This window comes from Nicotiana tabacum, chromosome 8 (genome assembly GCF_000715075.1).
Source record: "Nicotiana tabacum cultivar K326 chromosome 8, ASM71507v2, whole genome shotgun sequence".
In the NCBI taxonomy this organism is placed as follows: Eukaryota; Viridiplantae; Streptophyta; class Magnoliopsida; order Solanales; family Solanaceae; genus Nicotiana; species Nicotiana tabacum.
The window spans coordinates 208,413,260-208,425,625 of record NC_134087.1 but is presented as its reverse complement, the minus strand read 5'-3'; the positions used below and the strand labels follow the sequence as shown (position 1 = coordinate 208,425,625).

General features: G+C 34.3%; 1 pseudogene; it reads right to left on the bottom strand.

Annotated features, from left to right (window-relative positions):
• Positions 1–1,285: 1,285 nt before the first annotated feature.
• LOC107812227 (putative late blight resistance protein homolog R1A-3) lies at positions 1,286–11,987 on the bottom strand (annotated as a pseudogene).
• Between the last annotated feature and the right edge of the window lie 379 nt (positions 11,988–12,366).

Below are 12,366 nucleotides of genomic sequence, written 5' to 3'. Positions count from 1 at the left end.
CGATGGAAGTGACTAGGGGTGTTCATGGTTCGGTTTGGATCGATTTTTACCTAAAAAGAAACCAAACTAAGTAAGTCGGTTTTTCAAATATTAGAACCAAACCAAACCAATTAAGTCGGTTTTTCTCGATTCGCTTTATGTCGATTTTTCGGTTATTTGTCGGTTTTTTCTGAAATATAAGACATACGCTACCAAACACATATTCCGGCGACCACATTTTCAATGTAACACTATCAAATCAATTGCCCTTTGAGAAATCTATTATTTACCAAAATATATTGATGATAATTGAATCAAATAGTGATGAATAATTTAAGGACCAATCAAATTAGAATGTAAAGGTAAAGAACTATATTAAAAGTGCAAACTATTAACATTTACCATAATTTTTTTGAAACTTTGTATAACAATATACATACATATATAGGTGTAATAATAAATTTGGAATAGCTACTCCAATAGTCGGTTTGGTTCATTTTTTCTGATTAAAACCAAAACCAAACAAAATTTGATCGGTTTTTAAAATTCAAAACCAAAACCAAACCAAACCAAAAAGTATCGGTTTTTTTGGTCGGTTTAGTTCGATTTTTTGGGTTTTTATGAACACCCCTAGAAGGAACTAAAAGATACAATCAAGTTAAACAGCCATTGTTAAGTGATGCACTCCTCAAGACAGATTTCATGAGTAAAGAGATGCACACCTTAACCTAAACCGACGCATAACCTAACTAAGGTGCCTGGACTTTAGCGTGCCTCAAACGAACCTCTAACTATATTATTGGATCAATGTGATTTATCCCGAAACATTTTCACTTTCAAATCGTCCAAATCATGCACCGTAGCATGGGCGAAGCTACATGTTATAAAGGGTGGTCAACTGACCATCCTTCGTCAGAAAATTACACTGCTTATAGAGGTATATAACATATATTGAATACTCTTTCTCGGAGAATTTTTTTCACTTCATTCAAGTTTGAACACCCTTGCGTAAATTTCTGGCTTCGCCACTGCACCGTAGTATGCTTTAGTCAGCTCCTTGTGCATAACAAGATTTCATTACCTTACTCTCGGTCCAAATAGTTACGAGTTATAACCTGTTTGGTTTCTACCTATCACATCCCAAATGTAACATGAAAGACACCCGTAGGCCTAAACTACATTACTAGTATCTAATGAAAAACCAGATGAACCGTTCCCTGTAAGACTATCCATAATTTAAAGTCTCAGCTAAACTACACGTAACAACAACATGCATCAAGAGTTACCCATTACACCATATAATATGTCCCAACATCAAATTTATAATATCAACAAACCATAGATGAAGCACAAAGTTTTGGAAATATATAGTCGTAACAAACCATAGTATTAATTACTGTTACGACCCAAGGGAGTCCATGGAGCAACTCTAAAGTTCAAAACAACATGATTAAGCAAAAGAAACTCCAAGTATAGCACCCACAGATGAGAAATGGGGCTCACCAAAACAACCTTCTCAAACCAACAATGCCTCAACCATCGAGTGGCGTCTCAATACCTGGATCTGCATAAGTAAAGTAAGGAGTGAGTTTTCAGACTCAACAAGTGATAACTATATCAAAGCTAAGGATTTCATAAACTGTTATAGTAACATACACAACATCATGTAGCCTTGATTCAGATGCACATTTCATCGATAGGAAAATCACAACATAATGAATGAAAACTTTGATACCTTGATATAATGTAGTGATACTTTAGATTAGGTAGCTGACTATAGCCTTGATGACAGTCATACTTACCGCTTCTCCTAGGTTAGCCTAATAACCTTGATTATAGCTACCTAACAGGTAACACATATGACATATCCTTTCCTTGACAAAGATATATATCTTTTAGGAGGGAGTTATAGTTATTTTACATCATCCAAATATATATATATATATAAGATAAATAATTTCAATAACCCAAATTCTTGTTAATTTTAAAGCTTTAAATATTTAAAAAATAATTAAACAATAATTATGTCTAATGTGCGATTTATTATTAAAAGGTATAAAAGATGATCAACATTTTGCGTAGGTGCTTCGTGCTTTAATAATAGTGAATGTAGTTTAAAATATTATATAAAAATTTGATGAATATAAGATATTGTTTGAGTAGGAAAATAATTCAAGTATAATATAAAAATATACTATAGTTCAAAGGTAACACAAACATATTATAGTTTTCAAGGAATGTTTTGGTTAATTTTTTTTTTTCACCCGCTAGGCTCCTAAATATTTCAGATTTTAAAGAAATTTAGAAAATTGCAATCAAGTAATTAGCACCAGTTACCTTAAAATTTTGAAATATAACCAAAAAAAAATAAAAAAATAGTACTAATTGCAACCAAGTTAGCACCGGTTGGGTTAAAATTGAAATATTCTTCGACATATAAACACATGTTCAAGTCTTTTGAAATGAGACTAATCATTTACAGTCTACATTTATTGTTTTATTCAAATAAGAAAACAATTTATATAAGGTAGTATATTAATCGATAAAAAGCAAAATTTTAATTGTGTTTCAAGTCATAAATACGAGGAAAATAATTAAATTTATAATTTTGTCCAACGTAAAATAAGTTTTAAAAGGTAAAAAGGTGAAAGACATTTTGCTTAGGGCCTTTGGTGCTTTTAATATAATATATTAATTAATATAGATAAACTACTTAAGTTTTTTCAAAAATTTAGTGAAACCTCCAAAGCAATAATGAATTATTCGACTACAATATATACAAGCCTTGAAAATACTTATTATTTACAATTACTACTTTATTACTCATTTTTTATTACCTATTCCGAAAATAATTTGATTCACGTAATCAAAGCATCCAGTTATCCAAATGTTACAATATTAATCAAGAATATACAACAACATACCTGGATGGATTTAGGATACGAATATCCACGGGTTTGTTTCCGTTATCTTCTTCGAACTTGTGAAGGAAAAGAGGCTGAAGAAACTAATCAAGAATATAAAAGTAAAAAAAAAAAAGAAAAAAAAAAGTAAAAGCAAGCCAAAGAATTGCAATTGACGAGTATAACTTTAATTTGTGAAATGAAAGACGAGTGTAACTTAAATAAATATATGCTTAAGCTTCATATATAAGCAATTATTGAAAGTTCATTCTAGCATATAATGTTTATACTCACCTGGATGATTTTAGGATACGAATATCCAGGGGTTTGTTTCCGATGTCTTCTTGTTCTTGTTGAATTTGTGCAGCAGAAGCCTCGAGTTTTGGCATACATTCGTATAACTCAATTAGTTGCAGTGAGTTGATATATGCAAACTCAATGGGTATCTCTGCCAAGAAATAGCAAGATCGAAGAACAAGGCATTCAAGGGCAGGGAAATTGTCATCTGTGGCTTTCCAGTACCTGAGACATGTACTATCAATTAGCAAAAGCTTCAACTGAGTAAAACCCCCAGCAACTGTATTCCATTCATTGTCATTCATAACACTTAGCACCTTTAGCACCTCAAGGTTAGGCAATTCACTTAAAATGTTTATGTCCTCCCACCTTAGACAAGTTCCATTCAACCTTAACTTCTTGAGCGTTGCTGGAAAAGCTTTTGCACTTGGAATAGTCGCATCTCCAAACTTCCACGTGCTAAGAAAATAAAACCTCAAATTTTCAAGTTGATGTAGATGGACAAGATTGTCGAAAAGTCTAGAATCTTCACAGCCATCTTTATCTCCAAAAATTTCTAACTTTTTAACATTTCGAATCCCTGGAAAAACCTCCTTTGTGCAACTAAATGCATCCAACCAATAAATAGTTTGTACATTTGAAAGGACCAAGTACGTCCCCTCTTCCTCAGCAGATACACTTGGAGGATTTGGTAAATAAAATGAATTCAGTTTGAGATGCCTTAATTGCATTAGTTCCCAAATTTGCTCCGGAAACACTATACATTCCGAACTAGACCCTTCAAATATGAGTGTGTGCAGATTCCATAACCTGCAAATTTCTGGAGGTATGTCAATGAAACGCCCGGACAACGCTAGGTACCTCAACCAAATGAGGCATAGTATTTGTGAAGGGAATGACTCCAACTCTATGGGACTCAAGTCCAAGGTTCTGAGTAATTTGAAACGAATAATCTCTGATTCCAGAGTAAAATTTGGTAAAGGACAATAATTGGAAAGAGAGATAATAGAACGAGTTCGTTTCAAGAAATAATTGCTATCATCGACATCATCATCTCTCTGACCCCTTATCAAATGATGCAGTTCAGGGGTAAGAAGGGCCCTATAGTAACCACAGTGAATATCATCATGTTCAGTCCATCGTTTACAGGGCCCTATTTTATGCCTGCTAAGATGACGATATTTTGGAGGAACAGGATTTGGTTCATCATCAAGTTCAAGTACAATGTCGTGACTTTGAGCTATTTCATCCGAACCATCATCTTCATCCAAATCGAGGTAATGAAATACAATATCATTCATGATAAAATTTTGGCTTTGAGCTTCTCTCAAGCATAGCTCATATATTAGATCATGAACCTTATATGATTTAATTTCTGTTTCATCCCAGTTTTTCTCACAGACAAGAATGAGACACCTGTCGACAAGATCTTTTAAACACTTCTCAGCCTCCCCTTCAAAGTCTTTTTCCAACTTCAAAAACCCCTCAGCTATCCATAATCTCACCAACCTCTTCACCGAAATCTCTGTCTTCTGGAAAAGCTCCAAAATACAGAAGGCATGCTTTTAGGTTACTGGTCAAGTGATTGTAACTCAACCCAAGCACGTGTAAACATTGTTTATCAGGATCATTTGTGACAAACGACATGACATCTTGAGCAACATTTTCCCAATCTTCTATTGTCCTTTCAGATTTGGATAGAATCCCAGCAACCACAACAATGGTTAGCGGTAACCCTTGGCATTTGTCGACAATTTGCTTCCCAATAGTCTCATATTCAGATGGCAATTCTTCACTTGCAAACGCCGCACTTTTGAAAAGGTTCCAACTCTCATATGGATCCATGAAACTCATCTGTAAAGAAAAATTCTCTGTACCAGCATAACAAGCTACATCAGTGTCACGGGTAGTCAACAATACTCTGCTCTCATTGTTTTCACTTGGAAAGCATTGTCTCACGTCATCCCATGCTTTACTGCTCCACATGTCATCCATGACAATTAAATATCTCCTGCTTTTTAAACTCTTTTGTAGCATATCTGCTAGCTCTGCCTCATCTTCCATGTAAAATGTGTCACCCATTCTAGAACGGAGAAGGCTTAGCAGGATTTCTTTTACATTGTGATGGCTAGATACAGTAGCCCAGGCACGAACATCAAAATGAGATTGAATGGATACATCATTATAAACTTCTTTTGCTAAAGTTGTTTTACCAATGCCCCCCATCCCCAAGATCGGGATGACTTTCAGTTCACCAGAGGAGCGTCTTGTCAGATCTTCTAACAACCTTTTCCTTTGATCATCACGTCCCACCATATTCTTCTTAACATTCAAAACATCTTTTGCTGAACTTGAACCTCGAACCAAAGATTTCTTTGATGCTTGTTTGCCTTTGTGTTGAATCTTCATGGACTCTTTCTGGACATGGCTAATGTCCTCAGCTACTTGTTGTAGGCTATCACAAAACATCTCGTGTGCCCTTTCTTTCTGCATTTCATCATTTGCCATTACAGCTTCTGTTAGTCTCAGCTGAATTGTGTATTCAACAGCATTTGCAACTTCTTTTATCCGTGCTTCCAAATCTGTCATTTCCTCAGACACATTGCTTCTCTCAGAGTTCTTGAGGAAAACTTCCAGGGAACTAACTTTTTCATGAAGAGTGAGGATTTCTTCTCTGTGGTCACAAATTAGAGATTGTATTGGTGATTTCGACGTCAAGAGCAGTTCTATCGTTCTCATAAGAGAAGCAATACTAGCATAAGCCATATCTACTGTATCTGTGTCCTATGAGATTATGACCTGAAAGCTGCATGTTGCAAGAAGCAAGTGGTGTTACACATAACATGATATTTGCAAAAGGGAGGCAAAAACAGCAGATCAGATAAATTTCAGGCTTCACTTATCTCAAAGTTCTCAATCTCCTTTGCGTACTGATCTAGACTTGTATAATTAATACTATAATATTCGTAGCTTCTATAGACATTGTGTCTATTTATTTTGATGTTCAGGTCATGTATGTTGCTACACGAGTTTACACTTTTGCGGTATATAATCTTTAGACTTACTCTCTAACCCTTGAGAAGGGTATGTGCAATTTGTCATGCATCTATTGGTTTGGTGTAAATACCCGGTGTGGGTAAGTTTTTACGTAAATAGAGTAATAAACTTTGGAAGTACCTAATACCTATATTTACTGGTCATTAGTATACATGTAAACGATATTTTCATTTGTGAAATCTCTTATAACTATATGTATCCTATTCCCACTTTTTTAATATAGTTTTCCTTCACCCTCAATTTTTTAAATACTTTTGTACTGTTTCACAGGAAATTAAATGCTGTGATTCTATAATACTTTGAACATGAAGTTCTCTACTTTTCTTTAAAAAAACAAGATCAATCAATCAACTATATATGTCGCAATCCCAAACTGCTTGATTCGGCTATATGAATCCTCCGTACTCATTCTGCTCTACTTGTAACATTTTTATTTGAATACAGGTAAATAAGTTGTATATTAAGGCAAATTAGAGGCTTATAACTAGAGATTTTATAAATCTCACACTTACCTCGAAAAGTAACACCACAACTCCTAGGAAATATCAGATTAAATGTAAGTACAATAATGACAAATCTTTAATTTATAATTGTAGGTATCATCTATATGGATCTTTACTTCAATAAGGTTCTATGCTTAGCTAAATCAACTTTAATGTTTGAATACCGTAGTGATTGGACCCCATATGAGTTCCAAATTTTACCTATACAATTACAACACGGTTGACTCTGTTTGTTAGAAGAACCATCACATTAAAAATTGAAGTTGGATTAGCTAAATGAATTTGAAATCCTGAAAGTTGTATAAGTCATAGTATATATAGACTAAGATGATCAGTTAAGTGTTTTCAAACTTCTTAGTCAAAATATGGAAAAGGTATGTATCACGATAATATTGTTTATCGTGAAGGTTTTATATTTCACAATATAAAAGGTTTCAATTATTGATTTATTCCACATTGCTTAGGGCATTTCAAAAATTATTCTGCTGCCGCTCTTTAGTGGGAAATGGTAATAATATTCTGGAAAGGGCAAAAGGAAAAAGTCTAAACAGCAGCAAGTTTTAAATTTAAAATAAAAAAGACGGAATATCTCTAGTCAATGGCAAATATAGCTTTTAGAAAAAATTACTCTCTCTATCAGATGGAGCAATATTCCTACCAAATCAGGCCTATATTTTATCTTCTTATCCAAAGGCGGATCCAGGATTTTAAGAGGATGGATACACTATTATAAATAAACGGATTTAGGATTTAAATTTGATATTCAACCTTTGGCTTACTGAAACCATTACACTATTGAAATTATAGATTTACATTTTTTAGACATTTTCGTGATTTTTCCAAAATACATCTATACTCCATGTCGAAAATTTGTTAGTCGAACCAGTTAATTGGCTCTATATTACATCCTCAATTACTACTAGTTTTAATATAAGACATTTCGTTTAATTATATAAAATTTTATTATTACATAAGAAGAACAGGGATAGACTTGGGGATTTTAAAAAATAAACCAAATAAAGAAAGAAAAACAAAGAACCAAGTTCTTAATCAAAAAGCAAGATGGACAAGAAAATTAAATCCTTGACCTCACTTGGTGCAACCATTAACCATTACACCATGACTCTTTGAGCTTGGGTGCACACACATATATTTATATTATTTTAAAGTAATATAACATCTATGCATGGTTCAAGGAGGAGAGCATGGGTGCACGTGAACCTGCTTTCATCCCCGTAGATACGCCCATGTTCTAAGAAACGGATCCAGGATTTAAACTCTATGCGTTCAACCTTCCAGGTTTTTAGTAATGAACCTATTAAATTTTTAAAGTACTGGGTTATAAATTTTTGTTATAACTTTACTGGATTTTTATACATAAAATTGTGTTCTGTGTCGAAAGTACTGGGTTCACATGAATCCGGAATTCCTAAGATGCATCCGCCCCTGCCTGTTCTTATCCGGTTTGGCTCACTTTGTATATAACTTGATTTTTTTCATTCCTTGGCCCAATATTAAAGACTCGCTTCTATTTTGAAAATTTGAGTAGGATCTTCGAACTCGAAGAACACCGAAGCTTCATTATTAAAATCCTTATTGCTGGATTAGAAGAGTGGATCGAAATTCATGGTTAAAGTAGCTATTGGATCTACGAGTTTTGTTGGGTTTACTGATATTTTGAGGTACATTTCATTGCTGAAAACGTAAGGCGAACACCGAAGAAATTAGAAAACCTCCATTGTTGGAGTTCAAGTTTCTCAAATCTGAAGTGAGTAAATTTTACAAATTTTTGTGCAATATGAGTATGACTTTAATAGTAACCCATGAAATTTTCTCTAGTTTTTACTATTCTTTGTGATGAAAAACTTTCTAAAGTACATCGACAACAAATATAGTATTAATATCGACATAATATTACAAAATTTATGCCACATAATGCACCTTAAGTTCTCTTTAGGGGCACTTTCAATCAGTAATATTCAGAAATGGAACTATATGTGAAACTCCTGGCCAAATTAAATCTCCAAATAGAAATCAGTGTTTTTAAAGACGAAAAGCGCAAAAAAGATTTAAGGTCTATTGGGGCTTTAAGCGCAAAGCGCAAATAAAACAGGGGCTTTAATGAAGAAAGGCGCAAATGGAGAAAAACTACACATATGTATGTGCAGTCCAAGACTAATATGTATAAGCATGAATGCCTTATATATGGACAAAGAAATTGAAGAAAATTTACGATAAAGTGAAATATCAATTGTTTAGTATCGCATCTTCAGGATTACGCTCATTTGCAAAGAAAAGTATGCCTTAGAACCTTGATAACAACACTGAAGCGCCCGCTAAGCGAAGCGAAGCGCTCAACATGTTTTGAGCCTCGCTTTAGGGCTTAAGCGCTATGCTTTCCTCAACCGAGGATCTATTGGAAACAGCCTCTCTATCCTCACAAGATAGGGATAAGGTCTGCGTACGCACTACCCTCCCCAGACCCCGCGGTGTGGGATCAGACTGGGTATGTTGTTGTTGTTCAAGGCTTAAGCGCGCTTTAAGCTCGCCTTTGATAACACCGATAGAAATTAAGCAATAGATTCCACGTTGAAATATTAGTAAGATGCTAGCTCATGTTATATTCCAATAATGATTTGTTTTTGTTTCAGAAGTGAATTGCAAATGTTGATGTATTATTACTAATTTTTAGGTACTTTTGTCAGTAGATTAAAAGAAACAAATACATTGCAAATAAAACCATAACAATATTATAATAGACGAGCAACAGAAACTCTGTAACAGTCTCAAATCACAAATCTATTATTTTCCCGCTTTTATTTCCTGTTAACATCTTGATATAACCTTTAGGGCCTCTAAAGAAAAAAATGACTTCATTCACCAAGTTTCAATAATTCAATGACAATTTAAGCGAAGGGGAGCTTTGGAGTAACGGGTAAAGCTGCTACTATTTGACCGGGAGATCATGGGTTCTAGCCGTAGAAACAGCCTCAAGCAAGGATGCAAGATAAGGCTGCGTACAAGAGACCCTGGTTGTACGGCCCTTGAACCATAAGCATAGCGGGAGCTTAGTGCAGGGGCTGCCCTTTTAACGACCATTTAAGCATTGAACTTGTACTATATATATGATATATAGTGCAAGGAGATAAAACATTAAACAAGAGTAATTAAGGGCAACTAACCTTTCAATGGCAGATCAGCAATACAGGAGAGTTGGGAAGCAGCAAAAATCACTGCAACAAATATACACAATTAATATAATGAATATCAACAAACAAATGGGTAAAGCACACTAAAAATACAGTGTGTAACCAACATAAAATCAAGAGAACAAGGAATTGAGAAAACAAAGGAAAATAACGTACCTTTAAAGGGCTGCAATGGTTTAGGCAACCAAGTTACCAAGTGAATTCTATATAAAGAACAAAAGAGTTGTCTTTTATGTGAATTTCATGACAACTTCAATTAGGGAATATAATATTATACCAAATGGGCATAATTTATTATAAGCCATGTTGGTTATACGTAAAGGCAGATCCACAAGTTGAAATTTATGGATTCCTACAGCGGCCTCAAATTAATATATAATAATAGGTCAATTCAAAGTCATATTTTTATAGATATCTAATAGATTTCTCAAAACATATACAAGGTCTCGGTAAAAGCTATTGAGTTCACATGTAACCCATAGGTTTCATATAGTTCCGCCTCTGATTATATAGCACCTTCACATTAGCTGGTCTATGAGGATTGGAGATTAATAAATCAAAGAAAGATGTGAGATAACAAAGAAGATGGCATACCTCTGAGTTGCTAAAATCGTGTCTACGTTCATGTTACCATCAAGTAAATTTTATACAAGGAAAGAAAGACTTGACTTTGTTAAATGGGATGACAACTTCAATCAAGAAATATAATATTTATGAGCCACATGGGTGTTAGTATTTTATAAACCAGGTTGGCATGTTATCACCAAGTGATTCTATATAAAAAAGAAAGACTTGACTTAATAAAATAGGTGACAACTTAAGGATTTACAATATTAGACCACATGAGTGTTAATATATGAAGTGGAGCCTTGGTACAACGGTAAAGTTGTCTTCGTATGACCTATAGGTTACGGGTTTGAGTTGTGGAAGCATTTACTAATGGTTGCATTAGGATAGACCATCTACATCACACCCCCTGAGGTGCGGTCTTTCCTAGACCATGCGTAAATCCAGGATACCTTGTGCATCAGGCTGCCTTTATGAGTGCTAATGTATATTATAAATTTAACTCTCGGGTTGCTGATAGGGAAATTATATTAGCTAAGAAATGTCTTCCCTTGTAACCAAAATATTTTAGAGTGAAAAGAAGAAAATTCAATATATAGTAAGAAACAGTGGACTTCATAGAAATGAATTTTCATCTTGGGAAGGGTGTTAATCTATATATAATATTTTAGAGTGAGGATTGTACAATACTATAATATAAGAAACCATGATAGTTAGCAACCACTGGATTAATTAATTAGCTGGTATACCAGAAAGTCTGTACCCACATTAGATTAATAAATTTTGATGGCTAACTAAAGATTATGTAAGCAAATGTGGTGTCCAATATTATTCAAAACTTTTTATTTATTTTTCTTTCAAGAATTCTTTACTAATGTTTTCTACTCTTTTTCAAAGAAATAACTATAGCCCCTATAGCAGAACACTAGAACAGCAATTTCTTCCCAACCTCCTTTTTTATTCTTTTTCTTTTATGATTCCCTACCTCCAATCCTCACCCAATCACCCTTACACTACGACAACTCTGAAGCCAAGGAAGGCAATTTGACAATATATGATACAACAAATATGTGAAATATTGAGTGAGAATTGAGTAGTAATAGAAAAAATTAAAAAAAAAAAAGAAAAATGTTCAAATTCACCTGAACAATCGGATTACCTTGAGCTCCATCAAGCACAGTTTGTTAATCAAAATTGCACTTAAAGTGGCACGTGATACAAGCCATTTTCCAGCAAGCATCATCTTTTCCGGAGGGAGATGTGGGAGTTTTTCGCCGGAGCGAGATCCATCGCCAGAGGCGGCGGAGTTGTTCGCCGGATCTAGATCCATCGCCAGAGGGGCGGTCGAGGTGGAGGAGTTGTTCGCCGGAGCGGGACATCCGACCACGTCGGTAGATCGGCGATGGAGGTGTGAGGCATTCGTGCAGGTGTTGCGTTTGGAGTGTTTAGTTTTTCTATTTCTTTTTTGTTTTTTGTTTTCCACATCTCAGCAAAAAGTAATTTCACGAATGGTTATTTTATTTTTACTTTATTGCGTTAAAATTGCTAAACAAAATACTTTTAAAAACAGGACACTGTTATAAATATATTATATTATGGATGTTCATTTAGTACTCTGTTGTAAATAAGTTTCCTGAAGAAGCTTATCCATATGGGACTCCACCGTAAATATGTTTATCTATTTAGTACTCTATTGGAAATAAGCTTCGTGAAGAAGCTTATCACTTCGGTACCCGGTTATGGATAAACATTATCTCCTATAGAAGATTATCCATATCAGGTATAATAAGTTTATCCTTTCGGTGCCCGATTATGGATAAACATTACCCCGGTAGAAGATTATCCATACCG